Source organism: Oncorhynchus tshawytscha, linkage group LG04, assembly GCF_018296145.1.
Source record: "Oncorhynchus tshawytscha isolate Ot180627B linkage group LG04, Otsh_v2.0, whole genome shotgun sequence".
Classification (NCBI taxonomy): domain Eukaryota; kingdom Metazoa; phylum Chordata; class Actinopteri; order Salmoniformes; family Salmonidae; genus Oncorhynchus; species Oncorhynchus tshawytscha.
Genome location: NC_056432.1, coordinates 47,943,691 through 47,963,519, shown reverse-complemented (window position 1 = coordinate 47,963,519; position 19,829 = coordinate 47,943,691). Strand labels below are relative to the sequence as shown.

Genomic DNA, 19,829 nt, shown 5'->3' with positions numbered 1-19,829 from the left:
CAGCTCTGCTAGGGCAGGTAAAAAAAGTCAGAGTGAGCTGTTCGCTCACGTGTCTGGAAGTAGCCAGCAAGCTAGCCAACGTTAGCTTGGGATCAACCCTACTCCTCGGCCAGAGCATCCAGTGTGTGCTCTGAACGCGCCGAGAGTGAAATGCTCTGAAATTACGAAAGGGCAATTTGACAAGCTCTAAGTTTATGAATGCCCAGGTCGCACTCTAGATTGAATTTATGTCACGAGAATTATGTTCTCAATGTTGATAAACTGAACTTCAATTAAACTGCTCAGTCTGCAACCCAGAATTTGTTAGATTCTAGTTGAATGAAACAGACAGAGTCCCAGCTTATAACAGTCAGAAGGTTTATTCACGAGAGCGCTAAACACCATACAATGCACATAGCCTTTTATACCTCACATTTGGTAATATAAATGCCCCTCTAACACTGTCAATGCTGTTTACAAGGTTTCTCCAACACATACCTTGCTTATCATATTGTGCAACATGTTACACAATCTACTGCAAGCCCAACGGTTTCTCCCCTTCCTGGGTGGGGAGACCTCCTTCCCTGTTATCAGTTTCAGTTGTCAGCCACAGTCTCTTGTCTGGTAACAGTTCCCCTTTTTTATGCACATACAATCAAGAATTCTAGTCTTATGATTCAAACACATTTTACTCCATTATACAGTGACAGGGTGGAATACTGTTAGTTATGGCCTTAGCATTAATTGGAACGTATTAATCATTTAGTCATTATCTTACCATTACCTTAACCATGTGAATCTCCATAACAATTTACAAACACACCCGTAGTATAAACCAGCCTCTATTCTTGAAATCTTTGGTTGTTTAGTACATGGCCTCACACGTTAATACTTAAAGTGTTGAGCCGGGTTAAGGCTTAAGAGGGTGTGAACGATGCTGAATGGGTGTAGACAAAGAGCTCTCCAGTAGGTTTACCAAAACATTCAAGGGCCATTTTTTCAAAAGTGAGGTTAAGTTTATCAACTTTCAAAGCAGAATTACTTTCCCATTGTTCCTCAACTCTAGTGTACGAAATGATGCTTAGAGTCCAGTCCTGGTCTTCCCATGGCCACGAGTCGCTGACGACAATTCGTCACCTGGGTTGTGGGGAACCTCCCTGCAGTGGCTGACGTGAACCTAAGTAGACCTCTGCATCCTTCACCGCTGTCTGTTGTCTGGAGCACCTGGAATGGACCAGTCCAGTGCTGTTGGTGCCTAGTCTTTCTGCAGAGGTCCTTGATGACCACCCAATCACCTGGCTGAAGTTTGTGGAGTGGTCCAGGTAAAGCAGCTTTTACCCTGGGTAAAAATAGATTTCAGAACATTGTTAAGTGCAGGACAGTAACTTACCATTTGGTCCTCACAGTCCATCAGTGTCAGCCTATTCTGTGGGAATGGGGTGTTTAGTATTCTCATGGGTCTTCGTGTGAATATTTCATGAGATGCTAAACCAGTAGTACGATGTGCACATCCACATGTCCATCAGAGGCATTACTGTTACTAATGTGAGCAGACCAAGTAATTGGGCGTCGCTCTAAAGCGGGAAGGTGGAATAAATGAGTCAGGAGTGGGTTTTCTTGATTGAACACAGTTCTCTATTGAGGGCATTTGGTCAACACAAACACTCCAACATAATCAATGAAAACCTTCCAAAGAAAAACATACATCTTCTCCAGATGAAACAGGAACGCGATAGGATTATCTTTAAACTACAACAAGTCACAGGATTGTCACCGTCTTAGTGGTTCTTCCTGGATAGCTCCTCTGTCTCGGTGGCCATCTTCCAGAGATAGTTTTCCCCTCCCCTCTCTACTGGTTCCATTCTCTCTCTTTTATAGGGGAAGGAGAATGTGTCATTAGTACCGTCAGCTGTGCTCAATTGCCTCTGGTTACCTTGTCTCCCATGCCTTGTTGGGCTACTATCCGTGAGCCCAGCCTGCCCTCTGGTGGGCCTTCCACATACCTTCCCCCCCAGGACCGAACCGGAGCCTCACGTCGGGACAGCGCGTCTGCATTCCCGTTCCTCGATCCGGCCCTGTGGATGACCTGGAAAGAGAACGGTTGTAAAGACAAAAACCATCTGGCTATTCTGTTGTTATTGTTTCTCTTACCAGCCATCCACGTGAGGGGCGCATGGTCAGTAACTAATGCCAATGAGACCGTGTCGGACAGCATCACGATATTACATTTCTCCGGGGGCAGTACAACACTGAGGCCCTTGTCTTTGCAAAGGATGTTAACTCTTTGGGATATGTGGGACAGTAGCGTCCCACTTGGCCAAAAGCCAGAGAAAATCCAGAGCGCCAAAATCAAATACATTCCTATAAAAATCAAACGCCCATGAAATCACACATGTAAGATACCAAATTAAAGCTACACGTGTTGTGAATCCAGCCAACATGACAGATTTAAAAAAGGCTTTTCGGCGAAAGCAAACGATGCTATTATCTGAGGATAGCACCTCTGTAAACAAAAGAGAGAAAACATATGGTGAGGGTAGGCAACAAGGTGGTGAGGGTAGGCAACAACATCTCCACCCCGCTGATCCTCAACACTGGGGCCCCACAAGGGTGCGTTCTGAGCCCTCTCCTGTACTCCCTGTTCACCCACGACTGCGTGGCCACGCACGCCTCCAACTCAATCATCAAGTTTGCGGACGACACAACAGTGGTAGGCTTGATTACCAACAACGACGAGACGGCCTACAGGGAGGAGGTGAGGGCCCTCGGAGTGTGGTGTCAGGAAAATAACCTCACACTCAACGTCAACAAAACTAAGGAGATGATTGTGGACTTCAGGAAACAGCAGAGGGAACACCCCCCACATCACAGACAAACTGAATTGGTCCACCCACACAGACAGCATCGTGAAGAAGGCGCAGCAGCGCCTCTTCAACCTCAGGAGGCTGAAGAAATTCGGCTTGTCACCAAAAGCACTCACAAACTTCTACAGATGCACAATCGAGAGCATCCTGTCGGGCTGTATCACCGCCTGGTACGGCAACTGCTCCGCCCACAACCGTAAGGCTCTCCAGAGGGTAGTGAGGTCTGCACAACGCATCACCGGGGGCAAACTACCTGCCCTCCAGGACACCTACACCACCCGATGTCACAGGAAGGCCATAAAGATCATCAAGGACAGCAACCACCCGAGCCACTGCCTGTTCACCCCGCTATCATCCAGAAGGCGAGGTCAGTACAGGTGCATCAAAGCTGGGACCGAGAGACTGAAAAACAGCTTCTATCTCAAAGCCATCAGACTGTTAAACAGCCACCACTAACATTGAGTGGCTGCTGCCAACACACTGACTCAACTCCAGCCACTTTATTAATGGGAATTGATGGGAAATGATGTAAAATATATCACTAGCCACTTTAAACAATGCTACCTAATATAATGTTTACATACCCTACATTATTCATCTCATATGTATACGTATATACTGTACTCTATATCATCTACTGCATCCTTATGTAATACATGTATCACTAGCCACTTTAACTATGCCACTTTGTTTACATACTCATCTCATATGTATATACTGCACTCAATACCATCTACTGTATCTTGCCTATGCCGCTCTGTACCATCACTCATTCATATATCTTTATGTACATATTCTTTATCCCCTTACACTTGTGTCTATAAGGTAGTAGTTTTGGAATTGTTAGCTAGATTACTTGTTGGTTATTACTGCATTGTCGGAACTAGAAGCACAAGCATTTCGCTACACTCGCACTAACATCTGCTAACCATGTGTATGTGACAAATAAAATTGGATTTGATTTGATTTGATTTGATATTTCAACCCTGCAGGCGCAACACAAAACGCAGAAATAAAAATATAAATCATGCCTTACCTTTGACAAACTTCTTCTGTTGGCACTCCAATATGTCCCATAAACATCACCAATGGTCCTTTTGTTTGATTAATTCCGTCCATATATATCCAAAATGTCCATTTATTTGGCGTGTTTGATCCAGAAAAACACTGGTTCCAACTTGCGCAACGTGACTACAAAATATCTCAACAGTTACCTGTAAACCTTGCCAAAACATTTCAAACTACTTTTGTAATACAAGTTTAGGTATTTTTTAAAGTAAATAATTGATCAAATTGAAGACAGGATGATCTGTGTTCAATACAGGAAGAAAACAAACTGACGCCAGCTTTCTGGTCACGCGCCTCTATCAAATAGTACCTTGTTTTGAACAGGGCTACTTCTTCATTACACAAAGGAAAAACCTCAACCAATTTCTAAAGACTGGTGACATCCAGTGGAAGCGGTAGGAACTGAAAGCAAGTCCCTTAGAAATCTGGATTCCCAATGAAACACCAAAAATCTGAATGGTTTGTCCTCGGGGTTTCGCCTGCTACATAAGTTGTGTTATACTCACAGACATGATTCAGACAGTTTCAGAGTGTTTTCTATCCAAATCTACTAATTATCTTCTGGGGATGAGTAGCAGGCAGTTGAATTTGGGCATGCTTTTCATCCAAATTCCAAATGCTGCCCCCTATCTTAGAGAAGTTAACTTCATTGGGATAGGGGGCAGCATTGGGAAGTTTGGATGAAAAGCGTGCCCAGAGTAAATTGCCTGTTACTCAAGCCAGAAGCTAGGATATGCATAGGTATGCATAGAAATACTCTAGTTTCCAAACTGTTAAAATAATGTCTGTGAGTATAACAGAACTCATATGGCAGGCATAAACCTGAGAAAAATCCAACCAGGAAGTGGGAAATCTGAGGTTTGTAGTTTTTTTAAGTGATTGCCTATCCAATATCCTGCGTCTATGGGGTCAGATTGCACTTCCTAAGGCTTCCAGTAGATGTCAACAGTCTTTAGAAGTTGTTTCGGGCTTGTATTATGAAAGGGGATCGAATAAGAGCTGTATCAAAAAGTGGTCAGGCTGAAAGCTTTTAGTTTAGTCTTGCACGTGGCCGTGAGCGCGACGGTCGTTCCCTTTCCCAACGGAATTGTCCGGTTGGAATATTTTTGAAGATTTATGATAAAAATATCCTAAAGATTGATTCTATACATCGTTTGACATGTTTCTACGAACCTTAATGGAACTTTTTTTACTTTTCGTCTGGACTTTGTGCCCGCGTTTTGTGCATTTGGATTACTGGATAAACGCACAAACAAAAAGGAGGTGTGGCTGTATGGTTTTCTGTGGCTAGGCGCTGACCAAATATAAACGCATGGTGTGCTTTCGCCATAAAGCCTTTTTGAAATCGGACACTGTGGCTGAATTAACAAGAAGTTTATCTTTTATAATGATGTATAATACTTGTATGTTTGAGGAATTTTAATTATGAGATTTCTGTTGATTGAATTTGGCGCCCTGCAATTTCACTGGCTGTTGGCGAGGTGGGACGCTCACGTCCCAAACGATCCCAGAGAAGTTAAGTCCCAATTTGCAGAGAAGTTCTCTTCCCAAAGAAATTGACAGGGCACCATTTGGAGGCGATAAACTGGTGTGTGAAACACTTATTTTAACCAGCAGGATCATTGTGAGCAATTCATTCATTGTTCCTGAGGCCCCCACGGTGCTGACTGATTCATTTGACATAGGAGAGTCAGACATGGTTTTAGAATTTATGACAGACATTGCAGCCCCAGTATCAACTAGAAATTCAACAGACTCACCATTGACGAGGAGAAGAACCATTGGCTCCTCACAAGGGCTTGAAAAAAAAATCCTTAGCAGGTCAAGCTATTACCTTTACCTTGCGACGTCCGTTGTCCAGCCCATCCTTCAGCAGTCTCCTCTGCCTCCTCTTCCTCTACCCCTTCCTTTCCTCTCTGTCCACCATTTTGAAGTCCTCCCTGAGCCTGCCGCTGCTGGCCCTGTCCTTGATAGAAGGCCAGCTGTGCAGCTTGTAGTCTCACGCCCTCCTTTTCCATTCTCTGTTTCATCATATCTTCTTGAGACAGTTGCTGCCTCTCAGCATGTTTACAGTGTTCAATGACCGTCTGTAGGGTTGTAGTTTCCCAGCTAATGCAGGTCGTCTTAACCTCACTAGGGTATGTGGGACGCTAGCGTCCCATCTGGCCAACATCCAGTGAAATTGCAGAGCGCAAAATTCAAATACAAAAATACTCATTATAAAAATAGAGAAAAAACACAAGTATTTTACATAGGTTTAAAGATGAACTTCGGTGTTGGATTTCAAAAAGGCTTTACGGCGAAAGCATACCTTACGATTATTTTAGAACATCACCCAGCAGACAAATCATTACAAACAGTAACCAGCCAAGTGGAAGAGTTACACAAGTCAGAAATAGAGATACACTTAATCACTTACCTTTTAAATATATATATATATTAGACAGTGGATCAGCTTAATATTGCGGAAAGAATGTTGCTTCCAATGTAATTGTCTGCATCATTTCCAATCCCCCATATTTTTTTGGGAAATATATATATCCAAACACGCATGCATATATATACACATACCTATATAGACATACATACTTTTTAAAAGAATATACCTTTATTATTATTCCCCGCAAACTCTACCGCCGATCCCCCAATTGAAGTAAACTAATAAACACTTCTGCTTCTACCTTCAATCCATACATCTTATACACATTCTACAGACACAGTCTACTTTACAATAGTTCTCTCTTGTTTGTTCTTAGTCCTTCCTCTATTTCTGATGTCCATCCAGTTTGATTTCTATTTGTAACTATGCTATTTCACAAAAGTTCCGAACCTACAGTGCCTTGCGAAAGTATTCGGCCCCCTTGAACTTTGCGACCTTTTGCCACATTTCAGGCTTAAAACATAAAGATATAAAACTGTATTTTTTTGTGAAGAATCAACAACAAGTGGGACACAATCATGAAGTGGAACGACATTTATTGGATGTTTCAAACTTTTTTAACAAATCAAAAACTGAAAAATTGGGCGTGCAAACTTATTCAGCCCCCTTAAGTTAATACTTTGTAGCGCCACCTTTTGCTGCGATTACAGCTGTAAGTCGCTTGGGGTATGTCTCTATCAGTTTTGCACATCGAGAGACTGAGAGACTCCCATTCCTCGCGAAACAGCTCGAGCTCAGTGAGGTTGGATGGAGAGCATTTGTGAACAGCAGTTTTCAGTTCTTTCCACAGATTCTCGATTGGATTCAGGTCTGGACTTTGACTTGGCCATTCTAACACCTGGATATGTTTATTTTTGAACCATTCCATTGTAGATTTTGCTTTATGTTTTGGATCATTGTCTTGTTGGAAGACAAATCTCCGTCCCAGTCTCAGGTCTTTTGCAGGCTCCATCAGGTTTTCTTCCAGAATGGTCCTGTATTTGGCTCCATCCATCTTCCCATCAATTTTAACCATCTTCCCTGTCCCTGCTGAGGAAAAGCAGGCCCAAACCATGATGCTGCCACCACCATGTTTGACAGTGGGGATGGTGTGTTCAGGGTGATGGGCTGTGTTGCTTTTACGCCAAACATAACGTTTTGCATTGTTGCCAAAAAGTTCAATTTTGGTTTCATCTGACCAGAGCACCTTCTTCCACATGTTTGGCGTGTCTCCCAGATGGCTTGTGGCAAACTTTAAACAACACTTTTTATGGATATCTTTAAGAAATGTCTTTCTTCTTGCCACTCTTCCATAAAGGGCAGTGTGCAATATATGACTGATTGTTGTCCTATGGACAGAGTCTCCCACCTCAGCTGTAGATCTCTGCAGTTCATCCAGAGTGATCATGGGCCTCTTGGCTGCATCTATGATCAGTCTTCTCCTTGTATGAGCTAAAAGTTTAGAGGGACGGCCAGGTCTTGGTAGATTTGCAGTGGTCTGATACTCCTTCCATTTCAATATTATCGCTTGCACAGTGCTCCTTGGGATGTTTAAAGCTTGGGAAATCTTTTTGTATCCAAATCCGGCTTTAAACTTCTTCACAACAGTATCTCGGACCTGCCTGGTGCGTTCCTTGTTCTTCATGATGCTCTCTGCGCTTTTAACGGACCTCTGAGACTATCACAGTGCAGGTGCATTTATACGGAGACTTGATTACACACAGATGGATTGTATTTATCATCATTAGTCATTTAGGTCAACATTGGATCATTCAGAGATTCTCACTGAACTTCTGGAGAGAGTTTGCTGCACTGAATGTAAAGGGGCTGAATAATTTTGCACGCCCAATTTTTCAGTTTTTGATTTGTTAAAAAAGTTTGAAATATCCAATAAATGTTGTTCCACTTCATGATTGTGTCCCACTTGTTGTTGATTCTTCACAAAAAAATACAGTTTTATATCTTTATGTTTGAAGCCTGAAATGTGGCAAAAGTTTGCAAAGTTATAGGGGGCCGAATACTTTCGCAAGGCACTGTATATACATTTTACAGATCCCGTATGCTTTACATTGTTTATCTTGTTATTAGTCCCACCCTTCAGCTCCATTCAACCCCTCCCATCTGTCTCTCAACATCATCCATTTTGGATTTCTACTTGCCATATATTTTTCAACTGTGCTTTGATGCTTCACAAAATAATTGAACCTTCCTATTCTCATAGCTTCTACAGATTGTAAATGAAAAATAAACATTTTTGCTAAAATGATTATTATATTATTGATTGATTGATTGACTATTGCTTTTCAAATCACCCAGTATTGCTATCTGTAGTGTTAGTTCTAGGCAAATGTTGCAATTCTTCAGCCATTCCTGGACCTGTGACCAAAAATGAGCTACATATGGACAATACCAAAATAAATGATCTAATGACTCTGCCTCCTCACAGCAGAATCTGCAGAGCTGGGAAGATTGTATCCCCCATATATATAACATTCTATTGGTTGCAAGAATTTTGTATCGCAATTTATATTGAAAAATTTGAAGTTTTGAATCCGGCGTTGTTTTGCGTATCAATTCAGTAACCATTGTGCCATGGAATGGATACATCGAAAATCTCTTCCCAACTATTTAGCAATTTATATGGCACAGCTGTCAGTTTTTTGTCCTTAAAGTAAATTGGTATATGTTTTTATTTATCACACTTTTGTTTAACCATTTATGTTCTTTAATAAAGGGCCGACATACAAGTTCCTTACTTTTTTCCCCTTCTACTTGCCTCTTCCATTTTTGTGGTAATGCTGCAATTAAATTGGTTGTAATTTTGGGTAGAGCAGACATTTCCATATGTCTGTGTTAGCTGCATGTGTGACATAACTCCACCAGTCCTATTTATGATATCATTCACTAAAAGTATACCTTTTTTTTCTTCGATAAATACAGTTTTTTTAATCAATTAGTATATTTTAATGTAACCACAATATTTGTTGTACTATTTGTTCCATCCTTTCAGGTGGATTAACTGAAATTGCAACCAACTTTCTAAGGCTTGTTTAAAAAATAAAGAGATTTTGGAGATTATTTCCTTTTCAAACAACCAAAATTGAGCAGGTGTAATCTGAATAAAGGGGGAAAGGCCCTTCCTGAATATAGGATGAGACATTCGTACCAATTTACTGGAGAACCAGTTTGGATTTAAATATAACTTTTGTATGACTGATGCCTTTAGCGAGAAGTCTAATGCTTTAATATTTAATCATTTCTGCCCACCGAATTCATATTCGTTATATAAATAGGCCCTTTTAATTTGATCTGGTTTGCCGTTCCAAATAAAATGGAATAGTATTTGTTCATATAATTTAAAAAGCAGGTCACTAGGTGTAGGCAAAACCATAAGCAAATAGGTCAACTGTGATATAACTAAGGAGTTAATCAGGGTGATTTTTCCACAAATAGACAGGTATTTTCCTTTCCATGGTAGCAAGATCTTATCTATTTTTGCTAACTTTCTATAAAAATTTATTGGAGTGAGATCATTTCTTTCTTTTGGGATTTGTATACCGAGTATGTCCACATCTCCGTCAGACCATTTAATTGGTAAACTACATGGTAATGTAAAATGTGCATTTTTTTGTGATCCAATACGTAATATGGTACATTTATCATAATTTGCTCTTAATCCAGAGAGGATAGCAAAAGTATGTAGATCCTCTAAGAGGCCATGGAGAGACTCCAATTGTGGTTTAAAAAGAAAACATGAATCATCAGCGTCCAATGACACTTTAGTTTTTAAACCACGGATGTCTAATCCCTTAATATTATTGTTTGATCTAATCTTTGCAGCATTTCGATGGCAATAATAAATAGATATGCTGATAGTGGACAACCTTGTTTTACTCCTCTAGATAGTTTAAAACTTTCTGAGATGTAGCCATTATTTACTCTTTTACACTTAGGGTTACTATACATAACCTTAACCCATTTTATAAGAGATTCCCCAAAATTGAAATATTCTAGGCATTTATATGTAAACTCCAGTCGTACTTTATCAAAAGCTTTTTCAAAATCAGCTATGAAAACCAGGCCTGGTGTCGCCGATATTTCATAGTGTTCTATTGTTTCCAGTACTTGTCTTATATTATCACCAATGTTTCGTCCATGTAAAAAACCTGTCTGATTAGGATGAATAATATCTGACAATTCTTTTTTAAGTCTATGTGCCAAGCATTTTGCTAGGATTTTTGCATCACAACACTGAAGTGTAAGAGGTCTCCAATTTTTTAAATGGACTGGATCTTTATATATACCACTTGGGTCCTGTTTCAGTAATAATGATATCAGACCTTCTTGTTGCATGTCTGATAATCTATCATTTATATAGGAGTGGTTAAAACAAGCCAATAATGGTCCTTTGAGTATACAAAAAAAGTGTTGTATACTTCCACTGGTATGCCATCCAGCCCTGGAGTTTTCCCATCCTTAAAGGCCCCAATTGCCTCAAGCAGTTCCTCCTCTGTAATTTGGCCTTCACATGAGTTTTTCTGTACAGATATTAATTTTACATTATTATTAGGAAAGAAAACCATACAATTAGTTTCAGTTAGTGGAGATGGAGGAGTCTGAAATTAAAACATATTCTTAAAGTACTTTACTTCCTCTTTCAAAATATCATTTGGTGAATCATGCGTGACTCCATCATTTGTAACAAGTTTTAATACATTTTTTTGGTAGCATTTCTATATTGAAGATTGAAAAATAATTTGTTGCATTTTTCCACATATTCCATCCAGTTCGCTTTATTTTTATAATATATTACACTAGATGTTTCTTGAATAAGTTCCTCCATTTCTTTTTGTTTTTCCTCTAACTTATTCTGTGCCTCTATAGTACTGTTTTTATTGCTATCTAACTGTACTGTTAGTCCTTCAATTTCCTTTGTTAATATGGACTCTTGATCTACATTGCTTTTGTTTTATAGATGAGTACTGAATTGCATTGCCTCTAAAGGCACATTTAAAAGTGTCCCATACAGTAAGGGGATCTGCTGTACCTATGTTATGTCTGAAAAAGTCAGTTATAAATTCTTCTGTCCTAGTTCTAAACAATGTATCATCTAGTAGGCTTTGATTAAATTTCCAATATCCTCGCCCATGTGGAAATTCTGTAAGAGTAATATATATGCCTATTATGTGATGATCCGACCGCATTCTGTCCCCTATCAACACTTTTTAAACTTTTGGTGCCAGTGAGAATGGTATAAGAAAGTAGTCAAGGCGACTAGCTTGATTAAGCCTCCCCCATGTATATCTCACTAGGTCAGGGTATTTAAGTCTCCATATATCTACTAATTCCAATATATCCATGACATTCATGATTTCCTTAAGTGCCTGAGGGTGATAGTTTTTAGAGTGATTTTTTTCTGGTCCATAGAGGTATTTAAGACCGTATTAAATTCTCCCAACATAATAATAGAGTCTAGTGTTGCTTGTAGAGTTGATAGATTCTTATATATATTTTCAAAGAAGCTTGGATCATCATTATTCGGACCGTATAGGTTAATAAGCCATATCTGTTTATTGTCCAATAACATATTCAAAATAATCCATCTACCTTGAGGATCTGTTTGGACAATTTGCACATTTGGATCAAAATTATTGTTAATTAAAACCATCACCCCTTTTGAATTTCTTTACCCATGGGAGAAGTATATTTCGCCCCCTCAGTTCTTTTTCCACAAAACTTCATCTCAAACTGTTGAATGTGTTTCCTGTAAACAATATATATTATATTCCTTCTCTTTTAGCCAGGTAAATAGTGATTGTCTTTTCTTATTATCTGCTAGGCCATTACAATTGTAACTGGCTATACTTATTTCACCACCTACCATAAAGAGACACAACTTTCAATTATTTTTATCAAAATATATGTTTGTAAACGTACCATTAAAAAGTAACATGATGATTGAGTGTCTATATAGCTGTACCATGATCTTTGCCTTTCTACTAAGTAAACCTCCAATTGGTCCCTACTATTCCACCCTCATCCTCATCCCGAGTTGGTTTGTCATCCCAATGCCCAGCAGACCACCCTCGACCCCCTGTATCCCATAACCCATAACCGACTGGGATCCATCCTTTGAAAAGAGCACACAGTGCCATTTACCGAATTGAAGTAGATTAACTGCCAAATGCATTTCCATCGCCATCATCACTTACCTTTGATGATCTTCATATGGTTGCACTCAGAAGACATTCATTTACTCAATAAATGTTTGTTTTGTTTGATAAAGTCTCTCTTTATATCCAAAAACCTCCATTTTGTTTGCGCGTTTTCTTCAGTAATCCACAGATTCAAACGCAGTCACAACAGGCAGACAAAAAAATCCAAATTGTATCCGTAACATGTAACATAGAAACATGTCAAACGATGTTTATATTCAAATCTCAGGTTGTTTTAAGCCTAAATAATCGATAATATTTCAACTGGACAATAACGTCGTCAATATAAAAGGTAAACAAGAAAGGCACTCTTGGTCGCACGCATGAAAAAGCTCTGTGACACTGCAGGGTCCACTCATTCAGACAGCTCTTATTCCCTCATTTTTCAGAATACAAGCCTGAAACAATTTCTAAAGACAGTTGACATCTAGTGGAAGGCATAGGAACTGCAATTTGAGTCCTAAATCAATGGATATTGTAATGTAATGGCATTGAATAGAAAACTACAGTAGCAAAAATAAATCCTGCTTCCTGAATGGATTTTTCTCAGGTTTTCGCCTGCCAAATCAGTTATGTTATACTCACATACACTATTTTAACAATTATATGCATATATGCATATATTATATGCATATCCTATCTTCTGGGCCTGAGTAGAAGGCAATTTAATTTGGGCACGTATTTCACCCAAAATTCAGAATGCTGCCCCCTACCCTAGAGAAGTTAGTCCAGCCGCTTTAAAAGGCTTTATGGCGAAAGCATACCATGCAATTATCTGAGGACAGTGCCCTGCTTACAAAAGCATAAAACATTTTACAACCAAGTAAAGGAATTACAAAAGTCAGAAATAGCAATAAAATTAATCACTTACCTTTGAAGATCTTCATATGGTTGCAGTCACAAGAGTCCCAGCTACACAATAAATGTTAGTTTTGTTCGATAAAGTCACTCTTTATATCCCAAAAACTCAGTTTTGTTCAGTGGCTCAAATCCACTGGCTCAAAGGCGGTCAAAACATGCAGACAAATACATCCTAATAGTACCAGTAAAGTTTGTCGAAACAAGTCAAACAATGTTTATAATTCATCCTCAGGTTGTCAATTGTTGATAGTATTTCAACCGGACAATTGTGTATTCAATAGAAATGATAAACAACGAAGGGCGCACACTCGGTCATGTGCAAAACCAGCACTGCATGATTCTACAGTCCACTGAGAGAAAGGTCTCATTCTTCTTCATTTTTCAGAAAACAAGCCTGAAACAATGTCTAAAGACTGTTGACATCTAGTGGAAGCCATAGGAACTGCAATCTGGGTCCTAACCAATTAGATACTCTATAAGCATTCAATGACTACAGCCTTCCACTGTTTCCAATGGCTTTCATACTTATTATGAGGCAAAGTCCTCCCAGATTGCAGTTCCTGGGGCTTCCACTAGATGTCAACAGAAAGAGTTTCAGGCTGGTTTTTGGAAAAATAAGCTAGAAGTTGTAGTTTTTCAAAGTGGCTCCCATTTTGGCTGTAGTGTTTCCAAGTCAGTGGGTGAAAGCGCGTTCTTTGTTATTTATCTCTGGTAATGAACATACTATTCTCCGTCTTAAATTGTGTTTATTTACGTATTAGGGTACCTGAGGTTTGGTTATAAACATTGTTTGACTTGTTTGGATAAGTTTATTGGGATTCATTTTGTATGCATTTTGAAGAAGAGAAATCGGTGGATTATTGAATGAAGCGCGCCAGCTAAACTGAGTTTTTATGGATATAAAGAAGGACTTTATCGAACAAAAGGACCATTTGTGATGTAACTGGGACCTTTTGGAGTGCCAACAGAAGAAGATCTTCAAAGGTAAGGCATTTATTATATCGCTATTTCTGGCTTTCGTGTCACACCTGCCTGGTTGAAAAATGTTTTTCATGTGTTTGTATGCGGGGCGCTGTCCTCAGATAATCGCATGGTGTGCTTTCGCCGTAAAGCCTTTTTGAAATCTGACACAGCGGCTGGATTAACAAGAAGTTACTCTTTATTTTGATGTATAATACTTGTATTTTCATGAATGTTAAATATTTATATTTCTTTAATTTGAAATTTGCACTCTGCAATTTCACTGGATGTTGGCCAGGTGGGACGCTACCGCTACCGTCATAAGAAGTTCAATTACTCTATGTAATTTAACATGTTGTACCCAGATGGTAGTTGATCCTACACAAATTGTCATAATTTTTGTACAAGTTGTCACGTTCTGACCTTAGTTCTTTTGTTTTGTCTTTGTTTTAGTATGGTCAGGGCGTGAGTTGGGTGGGTTGTCTATGTTCCTTTTTCTATGTGGTGTTTTTGTGTTTGGCCTGGTATGGTTCTCAATCAGAGGCTGGTGTCGTTAGTTGTCTCTGATTGAGAATCATACTTGGGTAGCCTTTTCCCACCTGTGTGGTGTGGGTGATTGTTTTCTGTCTTTGTGTATGACACCAGACAGGACTGTTTTGTTTAGTTCGTTATCGTTATTTTGTTTTTGTGTTCATGATAATAAATTATCAATATGGACACTTACCAAGCTGCACATTGGTCCTCCTCTTCTTCCACCACAGTCAAATCCCAATTATAATCAACTGTTTAATTGATTCCTTATTTTCTACAATAAAAAATGTTTTAACCTTCAGGAATATTTCTTATTTCTACCTCATGACCCTGTCCTGGAATCACATAGCTCATGCATTTACATCTAACGATCGTAACCCATGGCATATTACTTCAGGACCTTGTCCTGGAATACTTTCATCAGGATCCTGTCCTGGTATCTCTATAGTACCACAGGATCTTATCATGGAATCGCTTTCAACAGGACTGTCCTGGTATCTCCAACACACATGATATGTTTCCAGAACAAGATTTTCTAAAAGTTAACAGAACTTTCCCCAATTGGAGGTTGTGTTTAAGAAAATCAGTCTCACCCTTAACTCTGTATTTTCGGGATGGCGCCTTACTCCCTGCCGGGTCCGAGGCAGTTCCCTTCTGCTCCTCTCAATCGAAGTGTGGGCTCCCTGAGCCAAGTCTAACCTAGCCTCTATGCACAGTTAACCTTGGTGTCCCTGGGAACGATCAGCAAGCGGAATTAGCCATCTCATCCTTGTCTCCAAGAATTGTTGTGGAAATTCTAACCCAAATGAAGAGAGACTGTAGATTCTTAAAACATCAACTTTATTATAAGACTTTTAAATCTGAAGCGGTAAACAAATCACTCAATGGTGCAGTTAGGATCCCAACAAACGGAGTTGGGTTTCAGCTTTTATAGAAAAGTACAACCTCTGTCTATGTGGCAGTTAGCAGATGTGTGAAGAAATGGGTGGAGGAATAGAGTGCAGACAAGTGATGTTTTGTTACTATTTTCTGCTGATATTTAGGTGCTGCTGCTCCAGCTAGTTTCTGTTCTCTTGCATATCTCCACACAGCTGTGCCCTTGGTGGATACCAAAATAACAGGATGTATCACTTACTGTGGTCACCCCCAAACGGCCCTTTGCCACATGACTAAGTTACTCAAAGACAGTTTGTATCAGTAGAAAAAACACTATCATATAACAATAGACAGTACTCTAAGTAACAAAATGCATGGCATGTCTAATTTGTAACTTTACACCACAGTATCCATAACATGATGTAGCTACCACTATGCTTCAATATAAGGAGAGTGGTACTCAGTAATGTGTTGTGTTGGATTTGCCCCAAACATAAAACTTTGTATTCAGGACAAAAAGTGATTTGTTTCAAACAGGATGCATGTTTCGGAATATTTGTTTTCTGTACAAACTTCCTTTTTTTCACTCTGTCAATTAGGTTAGTATATTGTGGATTAACTACAATGTTGTTGAGCCATCCTCAGGTTTCTATTACAACCACTAAACTCTGGAACCTTAACAGTTACAGAAGGATGTCTGTATCTTTGCGGTGACTGGGTGTATTGATATACCATCCAAAGTGTAATTAATAACTTTATCATGCTCAAAGGGATATTCAATGTCTGCTTTATTGTGTTTTACCCATCTGCCAATAGGTGCCCTTCTTTGCGAGGCATTGGAAAATCTCCCTGGTCTATGGTTGAATCTGTGTTTGAAATGCACTGCTCGACTCAGGGACCTTTCAGATAATTGTATGTGTGGGGTAACAGAGATGAGGCAGTCCTTCAAAATCATGTTAAACACTATAATTCCACACAGAGTCCACACATTTATAAAAAATATGAAACACTGAAATATTACATTTACATAAGTATACAGACACTTTACTCAGTACTTTGTTGAAGCACCTTTGGCAGCCTCAAGTGTTCTTGGGTATGATGCTACAAGCTTGACGCACCTGTATTTGGAGAGTTTCTTCCATTCTTCTCTGCAGATCCTCTTAAGCTCTGTCAGGTTTGGATGGGGAGCATCTCTGCACAGCTATTTTCAGGTCTCTCCAGAGATGTTCAATCGGGTTCATGTCTGGGCTCTGGCTGGGCCAATCAAGGACATTCAGAGACTTGTCCCAAGCCACTCCTGCGTTGTCTTGGCTGTGTGCTTAGGGTCGTTGTCCTGTTGGAAGGTGAACCTTCGCCCAAGTCTGAGGTCCTGATCGCTCTGGAGCAGGTTGTCATCAAGGATCTCTCTGTACTTTGCGCCGTTCATCTTTCCTTTGATTCTGACTAGTCTCCCAGTCCCTGCCACTGAAAAACATCCACACATCACGATGCTCCCACCACCATGCTTCACCGTAGGGATGGTGCCAGGTTTCCTCCAGAGTGACCATCGGGTTCTTGGTTAGGGAGGTGACTAAGGCTCTTCTCCCCTGATTGCTCAGTTTGGTCGGGTGGCCAGCTGTAGGAAGAGTCTTGGTGGTTCCAAACTTCTTCCATTTAAGAATGATTGAGTCCCCTGTGTTCTTGGGGACCTTCAATGCTGCTGACATTTTTTGGTACCCTTCCACAGATCTGTGCCTCGACACAATCCTGCCTCAGAGCTCTACGGACAATTCCGTCAACCTCATGGCTTGGTTTTTGCTCTGACATGCACTGTCAACTGTGTGACCTTACAGTGCCTTGCAAAAGTATTCGGCCCCCTTGAACTTTGCGACCTTTTGCCACATTTCAGGCTTCAAACATAAAGATATAAAACTGTATTTTTTGTGAAGAATCAACAACAAGTGGGACACAATCATGAAGTGGAATGACATTTATTGGATATTTCAAACTTTTTTATCAAATCAAAAACTGAAAAATTGGGCGTGCAAAATTATTCAGCCCCTTTACTTTCAGTGCAGCAAACTCTCTCCAGAAGTTCAGTGAGGATCTCTGAATGATGTTGACCTAAATGACTAATGATGATAAATACAATCCACCTGTGGGTAATCAAGTCTCCGTATAAATGCACCTGCACTGTGATAGTCTCAGAGGTCCATTAAAAGCGCAGAGAGCATCATGAAGAACAAGGAACACACCAAGCAGGTCAGAGATACTGTTGTGAAGAAGTTTAAAGCTGGATTTGGATACAAAAAGATTTCCCAAGCTTTAAACATCCCAAGGAGCACTGTGCAAGCGATAATATTGAAATGGAAGGAGTATCAGACCACTGCAAATCTACCAAGACCTGGCCGTCCCTCTAAACTTTCAGCTCATACAAGGAGAAGACTGATCAGAGATGCAGCCAAGAGGCCCATGATCACTCTGGATGAACTGCAGAGATCTACAGCTGAGGTGGGAGACTCTGTCCATAGGACAACAATCAGTCGTATATTGCACAAATCTGGCCTTTATGGAAGAGTGGCAAGAAGAAAGCCATTTCTTAAAGATATCCATAAAAAGTGTAGTTTAAAGTTTGCCACAAGCCACCTGGGAGACACACCAAACATGTGGAAGAAGGTGCTCTGGTCAGATGAAACCAAAATTGAACTTTTTGGCAACAATGCAAAACGTTATGTTTGGCGTAAAAGCAACACAGCTCATCACCCTGAACACACCATCCCCACTGTCAAACATGGTGGTGGCAGCATCATGGTTTGGGCCTGCTTTTCTTCAGCAGGGACAGGGAAGATGGTTAAAATTGATGGGAAGATGGATGGAGCCAAATACAGGACCATTCTGGAAGAAAACCTGATGGAGTCTGCAAAAGACCTGAGACTGGGACGGAGATTTGTCTTCCAACAAGACAATAATCCAAAACATAAAGCAAAATCTACAATGGAATGGTTCAAAAATAAACATATCCAGGTGTTAGAATGGCCAAGTCAAAGTCCAGACCTGAATCCAATCGAGAATCTGTGGAAAGAACTGAAAACTGCTGTACACAAATGCTCTACATCCAACCTCACTGAGCTCGAGCTGTTTTGCAAGGAGGAATGGGAAAAAATGTCAGTCTCTCGATGTGCAAAACTGATAGAGACATACCCCAAGCGACTTACAGCTGTAATCGCAGCAATAGGTGGCGCTACAAAGTATTAACTTAAGGGGGCTGAATAATTTTGCACGCCCAATTTTTCAGTTTTTGATTTGTTAAAAAAGTTTGCAATATCCAATAAATGTCGTTCCACTTCATGATTGTGTCCCACTTGTTGTTGATTCTTCACAAAAAAATACAGTTTTATATCTTTATGTTTGACGCCTGAAATGTGTCAAAAGGTCGCAAAGTTCAAGGGGGCCGAATACTTTCGCAAGGCACTGTATATAGACAGGTGTGTGCCTTTCCAAATCATGTCCAATCAATTTAATGTACCACAGGTGGACTGTAATCAAGTTGTAGAAACATCTCAAGGATGATCAATGGAAGCAGGATGCACTGGAGCTCAATTTCGAGTCTCATAGCAAAGGGTCTGAATACTTATTTACATAAGGTATTTCTGTTTTTAATTTTAATAAATGTGTTTTTGCTTTGTCATTGTTATTATTTAGAATAAGGCTGTAACAAAATGTGGAAAATTCAAGGGGTCTGGGTACTTTCTGAAGGCATTGTAAATCGTGAATCTTTGTGTTGTTGTGTGGCTGGGAATGTGCATGGTGCTGAATTTTGCATGGTTCTTGTTAATGCCTTCATCTTTATGAATGGACAATTGCGTGCCTGAGGTCACTTGGGTTCACTGACTTTTTTTTATGCCCGAGGTACGGGACATTTACTGAGGAACCTAAGTTATTATTTTGTGACTAATATTGATTGTGTGATAATTTATGTTGGTAATTGTAACGGAGACGCTGAGTTGAGTTTGGTAAAGAACTGGGCCCTGCGGAGGTATTCGAAGGCACCAATGGGAGATTGTACCGATACTTTGT

General features: G+C 40.0%; 1 long non-coding RNA gene across 1 annotated transcript; it reads right to left on the bottom strand.

Annotated features, from left to right (window-relative positions):
* Positions 1–333: 333 nt before the first annotated feature.
* On the bottom strand, positions 334–16,261 carry LOC112248936. Its single transcript, XR_002953291.2, has 3 exons — positions 15,491–16,261; positions 1,913–2,065; positions 334–1,318 (listed from the first exon to the last, which is right to left on the bottom strand). It is a non-coding gene; the product is annotated as an uncharacterized LOC112248936 (long non-coding RNA).
* Between the last annotated feature and the right edge of the window lie 3,568 nt (positions 16,262–19,829).